General features: G+C 45.9%; 1 long non-coding RNA gene across 3 annotated transcripts in view; it reads left to right on the top strand.

Annotated features, from left to right (window-relative positions):
* LOC141939683 (uncharacterized) overlaps nt 1-20,648 on the top strand; it is a 71,007-nt gene that overhangs the window by 37,572 nt on the left and 12,787 nt on the right. For all 3 annotated transcript variants that reach the window (XR_012627696.1, XR_012627694.1, XR_012627695.1), the window contains exon 4: nt 20,153-20,324. This is a non-coding gene — a long non-coding RNA (uncharacterized LOC141939683). The remainder of the gene's footprint in view (nt 1-20,152; nt 20,325-20,648) is intronic.

Below are 20,648 nucleotides of genomic sequence, written 5' to 3'. Positions count from 1 at the left end.
AAGAGGGCTGCACCATCGCACAGGCGCGGCGCATTGGCATGACTCAGGTTCTGGCCGCGCAGCCTCCTGCACAGCCCTCCTCCCAGCCTTCCAGCCTCCCTCCCCGGGGCGCGATCTTGACACCTCCCACTCCTGGTACCTTCATCTTTTTCCCGAAGACAGCCCTGCCAAAGACCGCTGCCTGCCGCTCACGGTTGTGTCAGGCACTGAGCCAAAGCTCCTGCCCTCAGCCCACTCCGACTCAGCTCAATGAGACCTGGTGAGACAGTATCAAAGCTGGCCCGGGCTGCAGAACAACCTGGGGTCTGTGAGCCCTGGAAAAAACTGCGGCATTACCAGCCCTGGCGGAGCCCAAAGCGCCCTGTGCTCTTCAGGGAGAGCGAAAACAAGGCAGGAGCTGTTGCAAAGACGTTATTTTTCCTCCCAGTTAGTAGAAAGCCCCACCCAAGTTTCACTCCTCACTCCCACTTTATATTAAAAAACAAACAAAACCAAAATAAAAGTCAACATTTGCTACTGTGTGTTGCCCTTGCTGCCATGTGACCCAGGCATGTGATTAAGTTGTTGATACTTGTTTTTTTATAGGCTCAAATTCATAGCTGCTGTAGAAGCCTGTGTAACTTGTCAGAGCAATTCTCTACCCTGGCAAGTTACACAAGCTGGGGGAGCTTCTCCCTGCCCCAGGGTATCCTACCTATCTCTACCTTCTCCCTTTATGCATGGTTTCTCCTCTGTCCTTTTGTAAAGGCATGGGCTGTACTCATTTTTAGGAAAACAGGCAGAATTCCTCTTAGCTGCACAGTGGAGCTTGGTGAGAGGCCCCCATGATGAGGCAGTAGTTTCTTCCAGCCTTTCTTCCCATTGGAAGTGTTGCTTAAATAAAAGGGAAGGATGAGCCTCCACTCAAATTAAAAAAAAAAAAAAAAGAAAAAAAGAAAAGAAAAAGACTGGGCTTGCCAACCTGCAGTGTGCTTTGTATTTGATTTCCGCTCGCAGTCTGCACGGCTCTGCCTGTGCAGATCTGTTTAGTCACGTTGCATGGCTGGACTGGATGGGGGTGTATGCTTCAGGACTGGTGTTTGTTCCCAGCTCTCCTGAATGGTCAAATGTTACCCGTGCTGGGGAGCCACCGTGTTGTCATCAGCCCCCTTCCCTCCTTGGCAGCCAGCAGCTCCAGAGGATGAAGGGGGCCACGCAGAGTCTTGGTAGGAAAGCGTCTTAGCGAGGGGACACACTTTTACTGAAGGAGTAGAAATAACCATGGCCCTACTTGGGGTGTCCTTCTGTGACCAGTGTGCACTGGATTGCACCAAGTCCCGGCTGCTTCTCAGGTCTCAGTAGTTCCAGGGAGCCCCTGCTTCAGCGAGTGCCTTTGGTACAAGAGAAGGGGCAAGCCTTTGAGATACCTTCACAATCCTCTGCTGCTAGAGTTGGCCTGGGGCCAGGCCAGCACCTGATCTCAGATGAAGTATTTATGATCCTGGAGCCCAGACACAGGTCCATGGTTACACAGAGGCATGAATGGGAACCAGTGCTGCACTGTTTGTCCTCAGCATGCCCACAAGGAAGCACAGGAGGTGTGAAATGCCCATGTTTACCGTGGTGGTAATTACTGATAACCACCTCTCTGGCTTATTGAGGGAGAAGACGAAAGATACAGTGTCAACACTACTGATCTCCCCAGTTTGCCCCAAATCTGTGTGTGCTTCCAAGTGATGCAACACACAGCCTTCCTGGGATTTGACTTTAATTACAAACGAACTTTTTGTTCACAGTAGTAGGTGCCAACCATTCTTACGGGCTTGAACTGCTCAAGCAGTTGTTCCTAGCAGCCTGGGGTGGCCCCTCCACTCTTTCTCCAGGGCTCACTGCTGTTAGCTTGCTGGTGGTGCTTGTACCTCCAGACACCACCACACTATGGAGGCACTACATGGTTTTTGAAGTAGTGATCGAGTGTAACAGTCATACAGTGATTGTGATCTCTATCTCCCCTGCACAGAAGATGTCTCTCTGCCCATCCAAGGCCACTCTGCAGAAAGCAAATGCTCACCTTGGCCATATGATAAGGATACAAACTACCGTTGTGCTCTCCCCCTGCCGTGTGGCTTTAGTTGTGACGTTAAGCTGTGTATTTCTGACTGGAAATAAACATACTATTTTCCTGTAGGTGGTTTGTTTTGTTTCTGTCAGACATAAAGCCTGGAGGCAACAGTGGACAAAGTGCTTGCTTTTCCTCTTCCCCTGTGGCTCCCCTCTTCTGTACTTTGTCACTCTATCTTCCTTCTTCTTAGAAAGGTAAATCTTTGATAATAACAATTTATCACTCTAAAACTCATTGCAAACTCCTTGAGTTGCCCCAATTTTTGCAAAAAAAAAAAAAAAGTGCCAGTCAGCATACATCACACACCCAAAATATGTCTATTTCTAGCTTGTTTAGTTTTGCTGTATTCTGGCCCTTTTGCTCATGGCCTGTGTGAGGACCCAGTTGCTCCTCTGGGCTCTAGAGTTCTCTCCTATGGCACGTTTGTCTGAAATTCCTTTTTCTCTCCTGAGGATCTCAGGCAGCTCATGTCTGGGTTGCACTGAAGCTCCTGTGTCTCTGACACAGATAAGGGGCTCTGTGCCCCATTGGGTTCTTTTTACTGAACAGGAGCCTGTGATTTATTTTTTTAAAAATCTTATTCCCATGGTTGGAGAATATCCCCATGGTTCTGTTTTGCCAGATCACCAAACTGTCAGTGTGGAGATGCCAATTATCCGTATGTCCCTAAGTAATTAGCTGGATAGGGTTCAGTGTGTGGTATTCAGTAGTAGTCAGTATCATTCTTTGGTTTCCTCAGATCAGTATAGCTTGTTGTTGCTTGTTGAAAGTAACTTTCTGCTCTTAACAACCATCTCTCTTCTCAAAACTTCTTTTTCCGTAGTGATACCATCAGGAAACATATTTATTATGGCAGATATATATATATAAATAATAGACCTTCAATTTTCCAAATTCCAACTTAAATGTTGTCTGCTTTTTACATTTCAACAAAAAGAAATTAAAATATTTTGAGAAGGTCTGTCATTTTCTGAGAAACTTTGTTAAAAAATAGTTTTTGGTTCATCCCTTTTCTCCCTGCCAGTATTCTCTGGCAGGCGGCTGTTTTATTCTGGCAGAGGGGACACAAACACGTTTGTTTTCTTCTTAGCCTGCAAGGTCTATAGGCCAGGGATTGCCACTATACTTGTCCAGCTACTGAGACCAGAAAGCTGAACCTCTTCACAAAAACCAGTCCAGATGATTTCATTCTCCCAAAGCAACATCCATGCACAAAAAGAGAGAGGAGTATTTTTGCCACTCTCAGATCTCTCCTATTTCCCCATGAAAAGTTATGCAGACTTCTAAGTTAGCAAAGGAAGAAGCGTCGAAGACAATTCTCAGTCGTCATCACGATTAACCTGAAGCTGTTAGCCAGAGCTGCATTTCGTGAGCCCAAAGCTTTGCCATGCAGGAGGCTTTAGCTGCAGTGAGGGGTGCCACTTTAGAGATGAGCTTCCAGACTCTCTAAACAGCAAGTCTGTTGCAATGACTCTGTTGATCAAATAAAATTTCTGTTCACAGCGCAGAGCCAAAAACAGTTTTTGATTGGAGCCTTGAGGGGTATTTCTTGGCTCGTGGTCAATGTTTTAAGCAATGAGCAGCTCTACATGCCATTACCAATGTTTTAAATCTCTTCTCTCTTCTTATTATCCTCGGAGATGTGGAATGAAGACTATTTACCTTCCCCTCATAGTTCATTGTGATTATTAAGCCATAGGAATGAGGACATGTGCACGAGAGTTGGATATAGCAGGCCTGTTCTGGCTGTGTCAACATTATTTCCCGAAGAAGAAAGTATATTCAGAAATATGGCCAAGTTTTCCTTTTTTCTTCTCCTAACTGTACTTGTGTACAAAGATTTCAAGATTTCACAATGCCTTGTTGTATATGTGCTGTTTACTGAAGCAGTAATACGAGCTTTCTCATTGCCAAATTACCAAGACACTTAAACAAGTCTCTTCATTAATAATCTGTTGCCTTATACCTTCAAATTCCACTGTCTGGTATCACCTCTGCTTGCCATCTCAGCTGTCTTCCCCTCCCTCCCTGAATTTAAAGCTATATTAGTTGTCCCACCTGCCCCCTTGGGCCCTAACAGCTCCTTTAAAATGGATCCTCAGCCATGTCTGTGAAGTAAAGAGTGACCGAGGTCCCAGCATAGATGGGGTGGTGTAAGTGCTTGCAGATGTGTCCACACTGCGCCCTGCAGCAGCTGTTTCCAGCTGGTATCGCCATGTGCTGCTGTGCAGTGCCATGCAGAGGTGCTAATGAGTGACTATATTTGCATTAACATGGGGTTATGTGGCAGCAAAAGAGCAAAGCTTGTTCAACCAGGTTTTGACCAACCTGGCTATGCTGATCTTAGACTTGGGTGGCAGCTTGGGCTCTGCAGGCCACCTTCGCTTGGCATGGTGTATGTACGGCCTGAAGTCCTTCATGGGTTTCTAGCTACATGGTTGGGCCCTGTTTTCAAAGCAGACTCATTTACTTGAGACTTCCATACACTTACAGTGACATTCAGGCCCATCCATGCCAAAATCTCTTTGGAAAATGCAAGTTACTATTATAAATCGCTGCAGGCAGTGGTGGATTTATTGTCACATCTGAGGTCTGCAAGTGTTAGTTCTTTTAGCCCCTTTTTCAGAGGATGGAGAGATCGCAGTGGTGAAGATGCTGCTGTTGATAGCAGTGGGAACAGAGAGCTCAATCTGCAACGGGTGCAGAGCCTGATCTGTGCTCTCCTTCCCAGATCCTTTTAAATTTAGGCTTGGCAGGTCACTGTGGAGGAACATGGCCACCTGATACATCTGTTCCCTAGATGGAGAGGACTGAAATTTCTGAGGCTGTTTATCTGTCTCATTTCATAAGCACAACATCCACCCTTAAATATAAATTAGGTGTCTGCATAGCCCATGTACACTTTCATGCCATACAGTTTTTCTCCTGAAAAGCAAGATTTTGCCTACTCTGAAGAATGTGCTTTTTTCTGGACACATCAATTTGCACCTTCTCCCCATTGTCCTTTATCCTCTGCTTCCAGGTCACTGTGACACTACATTGGAGTCTGCAGGAGCAGGACTTGTTCATGTAGCACCTACAAAAATGAGGTTTTAATTTAAACACACATCCCTAGTACATAATATATAATAAATTGGCATAATGAAAATGGATAAACTGGGAATGCAGCTCATTGTGGAAATAGTACCTAATATGGGAATAATTCCTAACTCCTCAGGGTTCCAGTGCTCCTTTCTGCTTTGCTCTGAGCATTCAAAAGCATGCTCACCGCAAGATGGTTTGTGTTAGGAATGATGACATTTGCTTAATTAAATTTCAGAAATATCTAAGTGGCAGCCCTACTGGGCCAGAGTCAAGAACTTTTCCATGTTTTCTGGTGCTTAGACAGTGTTGTTGGTTGGTGGCTAGTGAGTTTTTAGTTCATACATTTATCATCACATTGCTGACAGCAAATATAATTTAACTCTTCACTCTAGAAGCCTTATCAATACAAATCTCTCATTATATACTCTACACTAGCAAAAGAGAGAGAAGCATTAACTAATAATTCTATAGATATGTGGATGGCTTTTGTTAATAATATAACCAGGCATTTTGTCAGAGGGATTCAACTAACTTTGCTAATGTCACTGCTACAGTCCCCAGGAGCTAATGCTCATAACCAGGAACATGCTGCACTGGACTCTGAACAAGGAACAAAACACACGTGCTCCGAATGAGTTGACTGTGAGTAATAATGGATGGATATGGGTGGGATAGTGGCACCAGGAGCAAGTAAAGCCAAATGTAACATACAGTGCTCACTTGGGCTTTTTCCTAGTATCATTGCAGTCTGACCTATCCACTGCTCTACAAAACAGTACCCAAGATGTTCTCCATAGGCAGATCAGGACTGAGTTGTCTTTTAAGCAGTAGCAGATGTTCAGATACCAGTAAGACCATGTAAAGCTGTGTGTACATATGAAAGTTGTCAGTTCCCAGTGCTGACTGGGTACTCCTCTGGCTCCAAAGCATACATACAACCCAGTATGTGTAGCAGCTCCCTCCACCCCTCATGCCAGTCTCCCCACCAGCTGAAAATGTGGTACATGCAGGTGGGCTTTCTAATTGCAGCACATTCCAGCCAGGTGCAGTATTTGGAGGTAGTGCAGCCCTGAGGGAACTCTACCAGCTCCGTGTCATCCTTCCATGATGCCATCTTTGCCATCCCTTTTGTCTCCATTCAGTCTGTTTTAATTAGGACCATCATAGCTACCACAATACCACTGCTGCAAGGAGCTCCCCAGAACTGGCCCTGCCAGTGTATCTGGGACAGTGAGCAGAGGTTGTGGGGCTGCTGTCTGCTGGGTGAGGAGAACAAATGGAGCTGCCAGGAGCAAGTCATCATGGGCTGAATATAGTTTGGGGTGAGAAAGCTAGCACCTGGGCTGCCAGCATGCTCTTGGGTGGAGAGAAGCCCTGAGGCAGCACTTTGTGCCATGTCTTCACTTTAAGGTTCAGATCCGGTCTTGGGGACATCTCAGAGCCCCGGAACCCATTGAGGGTGGTATTGGGGCTGTGTGTGCATGTGCTGTCAATTCATTATGGTATTCAGAGGGCAAAAGTATAGCTTTTAGTCAAGGAAACAGCAATTAGTGGGGAAGTGCTTAAAACTGAAGAGAACAGACAGACAGAACAAGTAACCTAGATGCATCCAACTGGACAAAACAAGCTGTGTATAAACAGTCTCTAAAACTGTTTACACAGTCCAAAAGAAAGAGAAAATACAAAAGATTTTTTTTTCTTGCCTGAAAGCAGAGAACGCAGACGCTAGTTCTTTGTCCCTTCCACCACTGTTGGGCAGTTTGCTGCTGGTGGTGACATGCCCTGTGACTCTGGTGGTTTGAGCTGTGGGGCTCCCCATATTATACAAGCACTTCCATTAGTTATCCAGCCATTTCTGCAGTCTCTGCCAGGTGCATCAGCAGAAGCATAACTAAACACAGGCACCCACTCATTTGACTTCTTTCACTTCTGCTATTTTCCCTGTATCAAGAGCATCAAATCCTCCACAGCCATTAACAACAACCTTGCTACTGACAGGGTACTTCTCAAGACATTGCAGTCAAAGATACTTCTGGGAAAGACAGAAAACAAATTCATTTTTCAGCTGCTGCAAAAAGGGATGAATAACCATTTTAAAACCCTATGTTTCTATTTTTACCCACCACCCACCCAGGGCAACACTGTAGAGCCGCAGCACAAGCTCTAGCCAGTGCTGCTATGATGAATTTACTCTGCAAATAGGTTTCCTTTTCGCAAGAGAGGGGAACTGAGCAGGGGACATCCGAAGGATGCAAGGGGCTAGCAAACATTACAAAGTTTAGGGCATGGAGCTGCTAATCTCTGGGTAGGGATACCCAAGGGCCAAAGAGAACAATTGCTTCAGACAGACAGAGGATGCTTCATGGTCTGTCTGTTACCAGAAGAGGAGCCTGCTGAAGTGCCCGTGGAGTGGTGTGCATGGGTACACCATGGTGGAAGCAGTAATAAAGTCACTATAGCTAGGAACCTCAAGTCAACAGAAGCTGCTGCAAGGAGGCATGGTCTGGGTTAGTTGTCGACAAGCAGAAATCTCTCCAGCACTCCTGCCTTGGGATATCTCTTCTTCTACCATTTACCTCTGAGTGAAGCAACTGGACTGGTCAACACTCATGGCTAAACCATGTTCACAGGACCACAAGCCATGTTTCAGAGGTGGAGAGTGGGTTGGAGGAGAGTACAATATGCTGCTGCTGGCTGTGGGAGGGGCAGGCAACATGGAGGAGGGACTTGGATTTCTTAACCTTGACTGTTAGTTTCTTGGAAGCTGCCAATTTATTAAACCAGCAGAGGAAACCTGGGTTTTTTTCCACTCTATATACGATAATGACACCCATTTTAAATTACTCTCCTTAGAAAGGCAGGAGAGAATGCCAAGAACAGAAAAATGGTGGAAGAGCAGGAGGTGAAGCCATGCAGCACACAGCAGAACTACTTTGCCTTTCCTTGCTGCCCCAGATTCACTAGAACCAGCCTCAGCTTTGGTTTCCCAGATTTCAAAGGCAGCTTTTCTGAGCTCCCCAGTTTCCCAAGGCAGGTGTAGGGCCAGCAGTCTTCGTATTTCTCACTTGTGTCCCAGCATCCTTCTCAGCGTGGAGTTCAGAGATGCTATTTTGGGGATCCCATGACATACCTTGCAAGGAGTCTATGATGAGGCTGGGGTGGTTGGTTGTCCCCATCTCTGATAGCACATTATGTCCTACAGGAGGAACAGAAGATGTTGGAGAATATTTGTGCTGTGAAACAATGTAGTGATACAACTGTCAGAGGTCCTTTGCCTGACTTGTTGCTGCTTTACACCCAGCTTGTACACATTGGCATTTGTTACGATCTGGTCCTCACAGAGCTAGGCATACAGTCAATTCTCTTCTTGAGGTTAAGAGATTCTCTTGCTCTGAGTGGATACATAGGACTTCAGCTTGTGCACATGCACATCTCCTGTGTAAGTATGTTTGTCTTCCTGGAGCCCAGACTGACCTGGTGGAGTTCAAAATTGTGGCCACCGTGGCCCCATGTAAGATGTGGGATCACTCTGAGAACTGGTACTGCCTCATCTGGGAGGGACTGTGCAGTCCTGGGTGACTGAGAGATCTCTGAAGGCCCAAGCTTGTCCAGGCTCCCGCTTAACACAGGACTATCACACTAGGTCATATCAGCCTTGGCGTTGTCTAGCCAAGTCTTGAAAACCTCCAAGGATGGAGAATCCCCCTCTCTGGGAGACGTTTTCCCTAATGTCCATTCTCCTCTTCCAAGCTCCAGCCTGGGCTTGTTGCCCCTCATTTTTCCATCTGCCACTTGCAGGAGGTGTTGTTCTCTGTCACTCATGTAACTCCCATCGAGCTGAGGCATGTTTTGTGGTAGACTCCTGTTAGATCATCCATTCACCTCCCCATCTCTGGACTAAACCCACCCAGCTCTGCTAGCTTATGTGCTCTGCTCCCACCATCTCAGTATCCCTCTTACTGGGCCCGCTCACACCGAGAGATCCAAAGCAACATGGTATATCACCAGCGGCCTCCAGGGAATAATAGCTTCCCTCACCCTGCTGGCTACGCGCCTCATCCTGCAGCCTGCCAGGCACTTTGTCCCATTGGCAGTGCCAGCATGCCCTAGGTCCAAACAAGGTGTGACCCATAATTTGTAGCAACGTGAATAGGAGCAGAGGTTTCATTCACTGCACTGGAGATAGTGCAGTGAGCAAGCGGTTTCAAAATCCAATTTCATAGACACAGAGATTACATTAATCTCTTTTAATAGCTAAACAATTCAGTTTTCAAGATAGGACAAAACATGGGATATTCTTGACAAAACTGGTGCTTCAAAGCTGCCTACATCAGATTTAAAATCCTAACTCCTAAGCTCCTAACGATAGAACTGATTGTATCTTTTCAGACAGTAGCACTGCAAAACTTGTGTTTAATCTCCTCTTTTTCTAACATGCTGTAACTGCCTGGGCTTGCCTGTTGGGAAGCAAATGTAGATTGACTTTGCCTTCAAACACCATATGAGGAAACTCACTCAGCCCCCACCAACTGATCTTGGGGGCCTGTGGAATGATAAAAGCTCAAGTTATCAAAGTATCTGTAAACTGCCTTCTGACTTCTAGCTGGAGCACCTCCCTGAATCTGGACCCTTTGATTTAAGGTGGCTGCTTTCTTTCACCATGTCTCAACAGGCAGAAAAGGGCATAGCTTTAATCCCTGTTGGCTCAGTTGCATTAGCTCAACATGACTGAAAAGCCCTCCTCACCTCCAGAAACGCAGAAGTGAATGCAGATCTACATTGGAAACTTCTGCCCATGTAGTTAAGTACCTTGTAATATACAAGGATGTTTCCATACCGCCAAAAATATCAGTGTAAAAGTACTTTTCTTGTCGACACTGTTTTACTTGGAGAACCAAAATTAGCTCTCTTGGGGAAGACACTATTTATTGGGCTAGACTTCATGTTTTCAGAGAATTTGCAGGTTTTGTGGTCTAGGCATATCCATTTTGGACTGATTTTTAGTGTTTGTGTTGTGATTTAGAGCTCTGACAAATGAGCTCTAGGAAATGATGGTGAGGTGACTGAAGAGGTGACCCACCCAGCTGTTTATTACTGCTCCACTGGCTCAGATTACTGTCCCTGCAGCAGAATTGGCAGAAGACAACATATGTCCAGGGCAGAGCTGCTCCAAATGGCATTTGAGTTGAAATCTCCAAGGAGGTGGGATTAGACTAGATAAAAGACTGTGAACTAGAGATACCGAGATATTGTCCATAATGGTTTATGCCCATCAAGACCAGCACTGCTGCCATGGTTCAGGTCCTTACAGCTTCTGCCCCACGTTTCTGTTCCTTCTTTGCACCAAAGCTGGCAGTTGTCTGATCCTCACAGGAGATGATTCAGAGACTTCAGCCAAATGATCTCCTCATTCACCTAGAGGGAGTGTGGGAGGCTAAAACACCACCAATGTCTATCAGCTTAATCATGATATCTCTCTCTCGGACAATGGTACAAGTGTCCTAGTGTCTCAGCTACACTCTAGCCTTTGGTGGTAGAGTGGTATCACTCTTCATCTGCTCATCTGTTTTCCAACCAAATGGTCTTCTGAAGCCAGAGGCTCCCCCCGATGCTCCTGTATGGCCAACTAGTAAGGCCTCTGCTGCCAGGGAAGTTACCCCTTACCCTTCAGCTGTAATCTCCATTCTGCTATAGGAGTAACCTGCTGAGTAGGTGATACTGCTGTCAGAAATGGAGTTGCCATTAATGGTTGTCTCCTTCCTCTCCCAACTCAGAGGGTGGCCAGCCAGAGACTGCCCTTGCACCCTGGTGCAGCAGCAAGCAGGAGCCACTGCAGGAGCGAGTCAGGACTGACTCTGACCTGAGCAATATTGCCAGGCTAAAATGCACAAGATTTTTTCTCTCCTTGGCCCATTACTAACACAGAAAAAATCAGTGGGAAAAAGACTGGCCCTTAAATATACAATGAGTCTTTCCCCACCCATTACCACCTAACCGATAAGCTACTCCAGGCTATGTTGTTTATGTTTATGAGTGTTTAATACCTCTTAGCATTTGCGTTTGCCTTGAAGCTTCAGGCAGCTATGCACTGTAGTGTGCTAAATATTTGCCATAAGTACAAACAGATGTTTGAAGATCTGCTTTGAAGCAAATCTTTACCCTGTAGATTCTCTCCTAAGACTCCTCAGGAATAGTATACATCCCTATATTCAGAGCAAAGCCTTGAAGGGCAGGAAGAGTGGAGATACATAGAAATAGTCAGTAGTGGAACAGGAACACATACTCACATCTCTATTGCGTAAATCCTTCACAGCAGCACTTTGGACATCGGAGTTTTCATAAACAAATTTGCAGGGCCTCATTCCGATAAAGTGATCTATGCTGTGTGCAGGTCTTTTAGGCTTGTTTTGACTCACTAGCCAGATTCTTGTCACCCTCAAGAGCTATTGCCTGCAACCTAAAATAATCTCCCTAATATCAAAAATCTCAGAATGAGCAGAGAGGGAGAAACCTGAGTGGTGTGCATGGATGGCTCTGGCTCACACATATTGCTTCTCTTAGCTGCTTGCAGAGATGGAAAGGCTTCACAAGGCATTAAATAATTTGACTCTCAGAGTCAAGAACTCAGTTCAGAGTCCAAAACTGCGAGATACCCCATGATACTGCGTGCCACATGCAAAGTAATGGGGAAGGCTAAACAGTTTCTGCCTCAGGCAGCTCCCAGCTTATGTCAAGATGCAACAGAAAACCTGAGAGGGGAAAGGTAACATGGTAGTGGTGGAACCAGCCAGGATTGTGCGGTGATTGCTGTGTGGGAGGTTGCAGCCAGGACTCTCAAATGACTTAAACCACTGTGGTATGACTTTGGTTTTGTTTCTTCTTTTCTCACGTTTTGGGGGAGAAGAGGGTGTGTCTGGAAGTTCAGGTGCTAGCTTGGGACTTAGATGATCTACGTCCAGTTTCTGCCTTGCCAGTGACTCCCTTGGGTAAGCTGCTCTCATCCCCTCTGCCTTTTGCCCCTCCAAGGAAAAGCAGCACTTCCATACCCCTGAAGCGTATGAGAATAATACTTCAAAGTCTGTGAGGCATTCAGGTATGGTATGAGAGAGAGCCATATCAGGCCCTGAAGAGACTCACTCTGCATTAGCTTTTGACTGTATGCCTTGGACAGCAAAGGGAATCCTTCAGAGCACTCAGTGTAGCCAACTTTCAAATGCAAAGCAATGTTTGACATGAGCTACACAGGGAACTAATGTTCTGCTATAAATCTCTCTAATTCACTCTGCAGAACGCTTTCCTTCCACTCTGCCTCATTTCACCTGTCTCTTGCATTTCTTGCTTAAAATATGAAAACTCTTCATATCTATTTTTATATCATTCATTTTCTTTTCCTAGTAACCACTCTTTTGTCTTGACTTATTCCACTTAATCTGAAACTGTTTTTCCTCCCTTCTTCCTCCTCCTCATCCACAAGCTCAGGCTGGAGCCATCCATCACTGGGATACCTGCTAGGACCATGCAGGCAGGTAAATCACAGGATCTACAGAGCCTTTGCAGTGAGGAGTGGCTGGCTGGTGCTGGCCTCAGGGTATATTGCAAGAGGGAAGGGCTTCCCAGTTCCTGCATCCCACTCGGTTCCCCAGGTGAGGCTGAGGTGAGTGGTTATTCCTTCCTTCTGAGCTGTGCTTGCCATGTGCAGGAGAGGCCAGTGTGTGCTGGGCGAGGAGCCGGGGAGCAGCTTGTCTCCTCAACAGGCCAGGCCTCCAAGAAGCACTGAGGTGCAAAACAGGAGCTTGCTGGAGTGATAGCTGGAGAGAGAAAGAGGGAAAAAAAGAAAAGAGGATGGGATTGCTGTGGATTCAAGCCTTTCTCCGCCCTCTCCTTACCTTTTTTCTTTTCCCTACTTGCAAGGAAGGGACTAGCAGCTAAGATAGTAGCATGGGACTCAGGAGACTTACTTGGTTTGCAGAGTTATTTTTCTTTGGTTTAGATCCTTGAAACAGTGTCCTCAGGGTGGGAGTCAGCAAAGTGACAAAGGCAGGAGTGGGAGCATGGGACCAGAGCCAGAGAGGAGCCCGTCCTCATCTACAGGAAGAAGCTGTTTGACTCAGCTGTAATGTGAAATTGCATCTGCCAGCTGGTGGGGCCAGTCGTTTTGTCATCCAGTGCTCCTGTGCCCTCTTGTTGAGAGAGAACAGGTTTTTTTTTTCCCCTTGTAGGGATGAAGCCTGGACAATGAAAGTCTAGTAAGGGCTGTAGCAATGATCACAAAAGTGCCTGGCTAGGAGCCTGGCAGCTGCTTGCTGTACCCATATTCACTCAACACTCCCCAAAGTGTCCTGAGTGAGAGAAAAGATGCTGTGTTGGGGGACAGCTGACTGCTGTGCCTTCCTGTGAGAAATATGCTGCTTACATCAATGCTGTAGGTAACAAATCTTGTCAGAGGTGCCAGACCCTGCAAGTCATTTACAGCAGATTTCCTTGAGGTAGCAATGAAATCCTCAATGTTTTTGTTTGACATCTGCAACCCTAGTGGAACGAAAACAGTGTGACTCTTGCCTTGCATTTGCAGCTGAAGCCTTATCCAAGACAGGAAAGAAGATGCACCTCTTTTTTTTAATTTTTTTTTGTCTTCTGCAGCTACAAACAATGCTTTTCTGGAGTAAATTGAGAGGCACAGGGCTCTGTGGGAGTGATCAGCTTCTAGAAGTTTATTTCACATGGCTGTGAGTAGCTCAGTAAGATAGGATGGGAAAAAAGAAACAGGCCCAAACCCCCAAATAACTCTGAAAGAGTGGAAGAGCCCAGCAAATGCATCCTCACATCTCCTGCTTCCCTAAGAGAATGGAAATCTTTCCAAGGGACATTGTATATCTACTGCTATGTTAAGTATTTTGTGTTTTGTTTTTTAAAGAAAAGCCAAGTTACACTTCAAAGTATCACCTACTCAATTGTAAATTGAAAAAAATAAAATGTTCTTGGGTTTGCATTTAATTTCCTGTCCGGTGCCAGTTTTTCCTGGGACCAACATGGGTCTTCTGTGAAATACTCTGAGAATGTGGGGGCCAGGAAGGCAGCTCCCTGGCCCCATCACCTTCACAGTGGCTGATGAGACACAGAAGAGCACCAGCAGCCAATGAACCTGCATCCCAACAGGCTGGCTCTCCTTTTCTGCCCTCGCTGGCTGCTTTCAGCACAGGGTTTCCTGCTCAGTCTCACCTTTCAAGAAGGGACTGTGTCCAGTTCCCTTTTAGAAAAGGCAATTTTTCAAATTGTCCTTGTTTGAAAGAAAATACTGTGTTCAGCAGCAGTGAAAACAGAGAGCTAAGTGCTCTCTGGCGTGTGCTGTGCTGATATGATGAGGCTGGGCCATGAGTCCAGCAAGTTTTGCTCATTTCTATACTGTGTAGTGGTAAGCCAACATGTATGATATTTTCCCTTTACCCTAGAGCTTCCTCCTAGGACCCTGCCAGTAATTTGATCTTGCTTTGGTAAACCATCATGCAGACACAACATGGAACTGTAGTCCTAATGACCTGTGTTAATTAAAAATCAAATGACACTTTCTCAGGAGAAAGTTCTTTAGTTCCAGTGTTTTCCTAAGATAATTATACCAAGCCAGCCTATTACCCTCCCCTGTAGTTTCATTTATTGTTCACTATGTCTAAATTCCTGCATGCCGTTGCACTGCATTATTTTGTCGTGTTCCACTCCATCATTTCAAAGTAGGTTGCCTATTTGTTTAAAAAGACAGCAAAAGCTTTAAAGTCTTGAGGAGAGAGATGCCATATCTTTACTGTGGTGATGTGCAGTCTGCCAGTTCGATTTCACTGCCTTGTAGCACCAAACTGAGAAACTCTTTAACTCTTTGTCTCCCCTGGTTTCTAAAATAGCAAGAGATAAATAGGAAAAAGGGGAGACACCTTCTGTTTGATATTGTTTGACTCTCAAGTCAGTTGAGACTCTGATATTAATAACTTCCTGTTTTGTGGTAAGTTGTCTGACAAGTTGCCTCCATGTGCATTGGCTTTTCAGCCTGAACTTAGGCAACTACATGACTACTGTGTTCCCAGGCTCTGGGCTACAAATTCCAGTTTTCTGCTTACCTTCAAGACAGAATTTTAAAATTGAAAGTCATATCACTGAAAATCAGGTGCCTACGCCCACAGTTAGTGGCCAAAATAAAAATGACCTGACTGCCTCAACGGTTGAACACCTGCAGACCCCGTCAGTATCTTGGGACTTGAGAGGACAGAATCTATACAGATCAGACTAACTTTATGTAGGAACTCAGATAAGGATCCTAATTTGAAACTCTGGACTGCTATTCATTGCTAAGGATGTGCTCAGAAGCTAGAAACAGAAAAGAGGATATGCAAAAATGTGGAGAAAGGTGCATTTGTTAATATCACTTGTGCAAGATGCTTGTGAAATGTGGTGCATGTTGCATTGCATCATTTTTCACATACCCTTAAATTAGTAAGAGTCTTTCTTTCCAGCTATCCAAATAATGTTCCCTGTGAACTGAACTACTTCCTCTGGTTAATACACTGGTTTGCTACCTGCTGAAGAGGTGGAGTCCCCCCTAATGCCTAATGCCCGTGGCTGCTGCTCTGTGTAATTGGGAACCATCTCCCGATCACCCTGTGCTGCAGGACAGCTTGGACTTAGCAGTTCTCTGAGATTTAAAAATCAAACCAGCTAATCAAGGTTTAAAACAGTGCTGGATTGAAAAGACTAGCAAGTGGTCCAGCCATGAGTTAATTCATTAGTTGCAGTAAATATCGCTAGAAGAGCTTGTCAAAAAGAAATGTGAAGCAGCTGAAACGAAATGTCCTTAAAGTGAATGTCAGAGGCTTTTGCAGCTGTCATCCAGTGAACTGGGAGACTGCAGGCTTTGGATAGAAAATGAGGGTGAAAGAAATAAAAATTTGAGTACAGAGGATAAAGTACGAGTTCCCACTGAGTGATTATAAAGGAAGCAATCTTACCACTACAGGGACCTAATTAGAGACTGAATCTCACAACTGTCTAATGTCTCCTCTAGTACACTGAGAAACCCAAACTAGCTAAAGCAGTCTTGTTCAGACCAGCAGCAGTAAGAAGCTCTGCTGCTTCAGGGCATACTGAAATGTCAGGTTTATATAGCAGTGGTCATTTCCAGGGTTCTTGAATCCCATAGTCTCTTCAACATTCCCTTAGGACCAGGGGAGCAATTTCATTTTCTTGCTTGGCCAGCACAGCATCATCCTGGTCCTACAGAAGGCAACAATGGGCTCCTACTCAGGGTGTACCTGAGCCTCCTGGAGGAAAGACACCAGGACCTGTTTTCCCAGGCAAATATAAGAGTTAATTGTCAACATTAACAAGAGAGACTTTGATGAATCACTGCTTTTGTTGGTCTCTGAAACGTGCAGATCAGGTGTGGGTCCTCAGACCTTCCTGGCGACACCAGTGCTGTCAGTCAGTGGTTGCATGCGTTGTTTCACTTAAGCCTTGGTGTGGGGCTCAGCTTTTCCACCTCACTCCAGCTATTGCCTGTCTGAGACACTGTCACCCTTCACTCTTTCCTTTTGGAAATGTGGAAACAGTGGACATAGTTTGAGACTAACCTTTGGCAGCAATGCCCATCCCTGCTCTAGCTGCTCCCTCCTACCTCTGAGCTGCAGTGCATCACCCCTTCATTGGTGTGCCAAGCAGGGAACTCCCGGAGTTAGGTTTTTTCTTTGTTTGGTGGGTTTTTTCTAAGCAGCAACAAGTTTTTGCTGGATTTCATTTAAGACTGGTCAGTTCTGGGCCCCAGTTCTCAGCACTCCCCTCTTGTTGCCAGGAAGGGCTGGGCCAGCAGGAACCATGCTCTGGGGTGAATGAGCAGCGGGGTCAGTAGGAAGGAATTATTTTAGCCGGTATTGCCATTAAAGGCACTTTTTATGTAACCCCGTCCCCGCAGAGTGATTCTGTAGAGGTGAGGCTTCAGGGGAGCACAGGCTACCAATGTTGCTACTACTAGCAGCCGCATTTTCCTGTAGCAGGATTTTCCAGGCATAGGAAGGACTGGGACTTCTGAGACCGCTCGGGGAGCTCAGCACTTCTGGGAAGAGCGGGGATGACTGCTCAGGATGGGTAGATGCATCATGTGTTGGTTTACCAGTCTCCTCTGCAGCTGGGAGGAAGTAAGTGACCTGCCCAGAGAGACCTCAGCATGGTTAACATCTGACAAGGACATTTTCATAACCAAGATAAATAAACAGATGCCTTTTTTGCTCTAGGGAGATAATATCTTCTGTGCTACTAGCCTGAGACCGTTTGCTTGGCTTAGCCTGTATTTTTACCATATGCAACAAGCTTTAACCACTTCATTTGAGGCTGTTATTCATTTGAATATGAAACATTTCTGGCATTTTTTTTCCATTTTTCTGGCCTTTACATGTTGCTAATGTCTCCACTTCTGTATATATGTTTTCTTCTCTAACATTTCAGCTTTCCTCTCTTGTAATATTTTAAATCCTTAATTGCCTGATGCTGCAGATGGAGAATATTAGTTACCTTCCATCACCACTCTGGCCACAATGACTTCCTTCGCTTGACAAGTTGATTACTTTGTCAAGGTGAATGTTAAGTCTGTCTGGAGTATCTCTGTGCATCTTGTGCCAGATTGCAATTGCAAGCTGGTTTCTTATTGAACATGCTGTTTCTCCAGACACAGAATACCAGGAGTAAAACAGGGTTTTTGAGGGGCTTTTTTCCACACTTCTCTACTGAGATTGATGTTGCTCCAGTTTATACCAATAGAATTTAGATGGCTGTATCTCTAAATGTGGCAAACTGATGCATGGCAAGCAAACCCAACTGATGAAATTCCATTGATAAAGAAAATTCCCATCCTGGCAACCACCCAGCAAAGTCAGCAAGTAGCGATTAGGAGTTAATAATAACTGCACCGAGTCTGCCAAAGCTGCTGGAGATGTGACTAACAGACACCTCCGTGGAGACAAAGAATTGTTGTAGTGTCTGCTCCCTGCTGCACTGCATTAGCACATCCAAAAGGGCAGTGTCCTGAGTGAGCGATGGGGCTGAGAGGCTCCCCAGAGTTCCAGATATGGGCAGTAGGGACCAAAAAGGAGCCTTTGCAAAGGCATAGCAAAAATGGCTTAACACTATGGAAGTTCATTAAGGGGGGGGAAACTTCCTGTTCACTATATAGTAGGATATCACAGGGGTTGGTGTCTCAGATCTTGCCATCAACATGTGAGTCCATAGCTCCCCTTCACAGATCCAATGCACAGTGCGGGATCCAGTTATGTCTCTGCTTGTCTATATGCAGCACCAAACCTTGCCTCCTTATGCCATGCACATGCTTCCCAGGCCTCCGGAGACCTTCAAATGGTCATATTCTGCATGACCCCTAAAAGAGAGTAGACAGCAGTTGCAGCGTGGAAGCTATAGCATTAACAGTGCTTTCAGATTATCCACTGGATATAATTGAGGCAAAACAACAAAACCCAAGTAAATTAAATGTGTTTCATAGCAGTTCCTGAGGGAGAACAGGTTGCATTATTTGCGAGCTGCAAGCCAGGTCAAGAGGGCTGGATCTTCCAGAGTGAAATTGGCCCGAAAATGTCATTGTTACAGTGAGAAAAACACCCAAATATCTCTTATTTTTTCCTAGTTGATATGTTATAAGGAAGTGGCATCCAGACCACTATAGGTGTTAAGAATTTGGGAAACAACACTGAGCAACACAAAGAACAAAAACCAGTGTGTGCTTTCTGAGAAGATAGGGAAACTGAGTCCAGTGCCACTGAGTGCTTCAGGAGAGTAAGTTCTAACAGCTACAGTAGCCAAATGTCACCTGGGACCAGAATGTGAACAACTCTTTTGTGATATTACGTAGCGAATGTCTCAACTTCTTGAGCTTGTTGCAGAAGATAAAAGAAAATCTTGGTCAGCATTATTATCTGGTGGTACAGGAGCATTCATTTCTCTAACCACATGTGGTAGTATCTGACCATCTTGGAAATTTGAGCAGGTAGGTCAAAGGAAAGCAGCGTGCAGACTTGGTTTTCAAAGGCATCTATTTCCAGTAAATGTGACCTTCATTTTCTTTTAGGAATTCATTTTTTCTGGCATATTGTAACAGAAATAATAAAATAAGCAAAAGCAAGGTACACTTGTAAGATGAACCTTGGGTCCATACCATCTACAGCCAAACAAGTTCTGGGGGCAGTGTGATCACTGAGGGCAGATGTTGGGCCACTCTCGTCCCTGGCAGGTGTGGTCCTGGTGTTGGTCTCCTCAGGGGATCCCACAGTGAGACCTTAGCAAAGAGCAGAGACAAGAGCTTTTCTTCTGCCATACAATACATGACAATGCAAGGATGTGTTGGGGCACCTATATATTGACCTACCTCAAATCAGCTTTATACAAGAATGGAAGAGCAACATGTATCCACCTCTTTATTTTTTCCCCTGGTGTTTGTGGGAAGGAGGAAAAGCACCTTTTACCGTCTAAATTTATGACATTCCTGCTCTCCCTGGGTAGAAAGGAAAGGGACATCTTTTCTCTCTCTGACTATGAGGGAAGTACTGACTATCGGTGTGAGTGATGGGCGAGAAGTTCTCTCAGGGTAGACCTTGTTCTCCCCAGGGACCTGCACCCCAGCCACTCCCTGCCCTCAGCTAGTGTGCTGGGGCCCCCTGGCCTGTCCCCTCCTGTGCTCCCCCATCTCCTGTAGCTATGAGCCCTGCCACTTTCTGTCCTTGGAAAGGCAGAGGTGAGGGAGCAGGCTCCCAGGATGTCCAGAGGAGCAGAGGGTCTCCATCAGGGGTATCTCCTTGCAGGAGATGAAGAAGGGGTCTCCACTGTGGGGGCTGCAGGCAGGAGCAGTCATGCACTTCCCTCTGCAGCTGGGAGCACTTTTTCTCGTCATTTATTACCTGACAACTGGTTTTGTGTGTTTCCCTCCAGGCAGGGAGCCAGGAGGGCTAGCGCCTGGGACACCTCCTCCTGATGCGCTGCCAAGGACTGCAGCAGTGTCCTCCCGCCGAGGGCGGTGGCCCCAGGCCTCGGGCACACAGCATCCGTCCCCACGGCTCGCCCAACCCTCCCCTCGAGACCTACTTTTGCTGGGAGAGGCAAGGTAACCTCGCCACTGAAAATAGCTGGGACGTCAGCCAATGGAGATTAATGGCATCATTAACGTCCCCAGTTTATTTATAGGCTTAAAAATGCCTCAGACCTGCGAACTGAGCAGAATTGCTCTGTGTAACATAGGGACTCCCAGGTCTCCTGCTTCTGCCTTTCCCCTTCCTGCTATTTCATCCTGATCACTGGGACTGTAAAACCTCTGGAGCAGGGACTGTCTGTCATTGTAAACCTTCCTAACTCGGGGGATGCACACGGATATATTTCCATGAATGCTGTATGTGTCTGGTCTCCTTCCTCCACCCAACTCTTTCTGTAC

Source organism: Strix uralensis, chromosome 2, assembly GCF_047716275.1.
Source record: "Strix uralensis isolate ZFMK-TIS-50842 chromosome 2, bStrUra1, whole genome shotgun sequence".
Classification (NCBI taxonomy): Eukaryota; Metazoa; Chordata; class Aves; order Strigiformes; family Strigidae; genus Strix; species Strix uralensis.
Note: the sequence above shows the minus strand (reverse complement) of the source record. Positions and strands in the feature narration are given on the sequence as shown.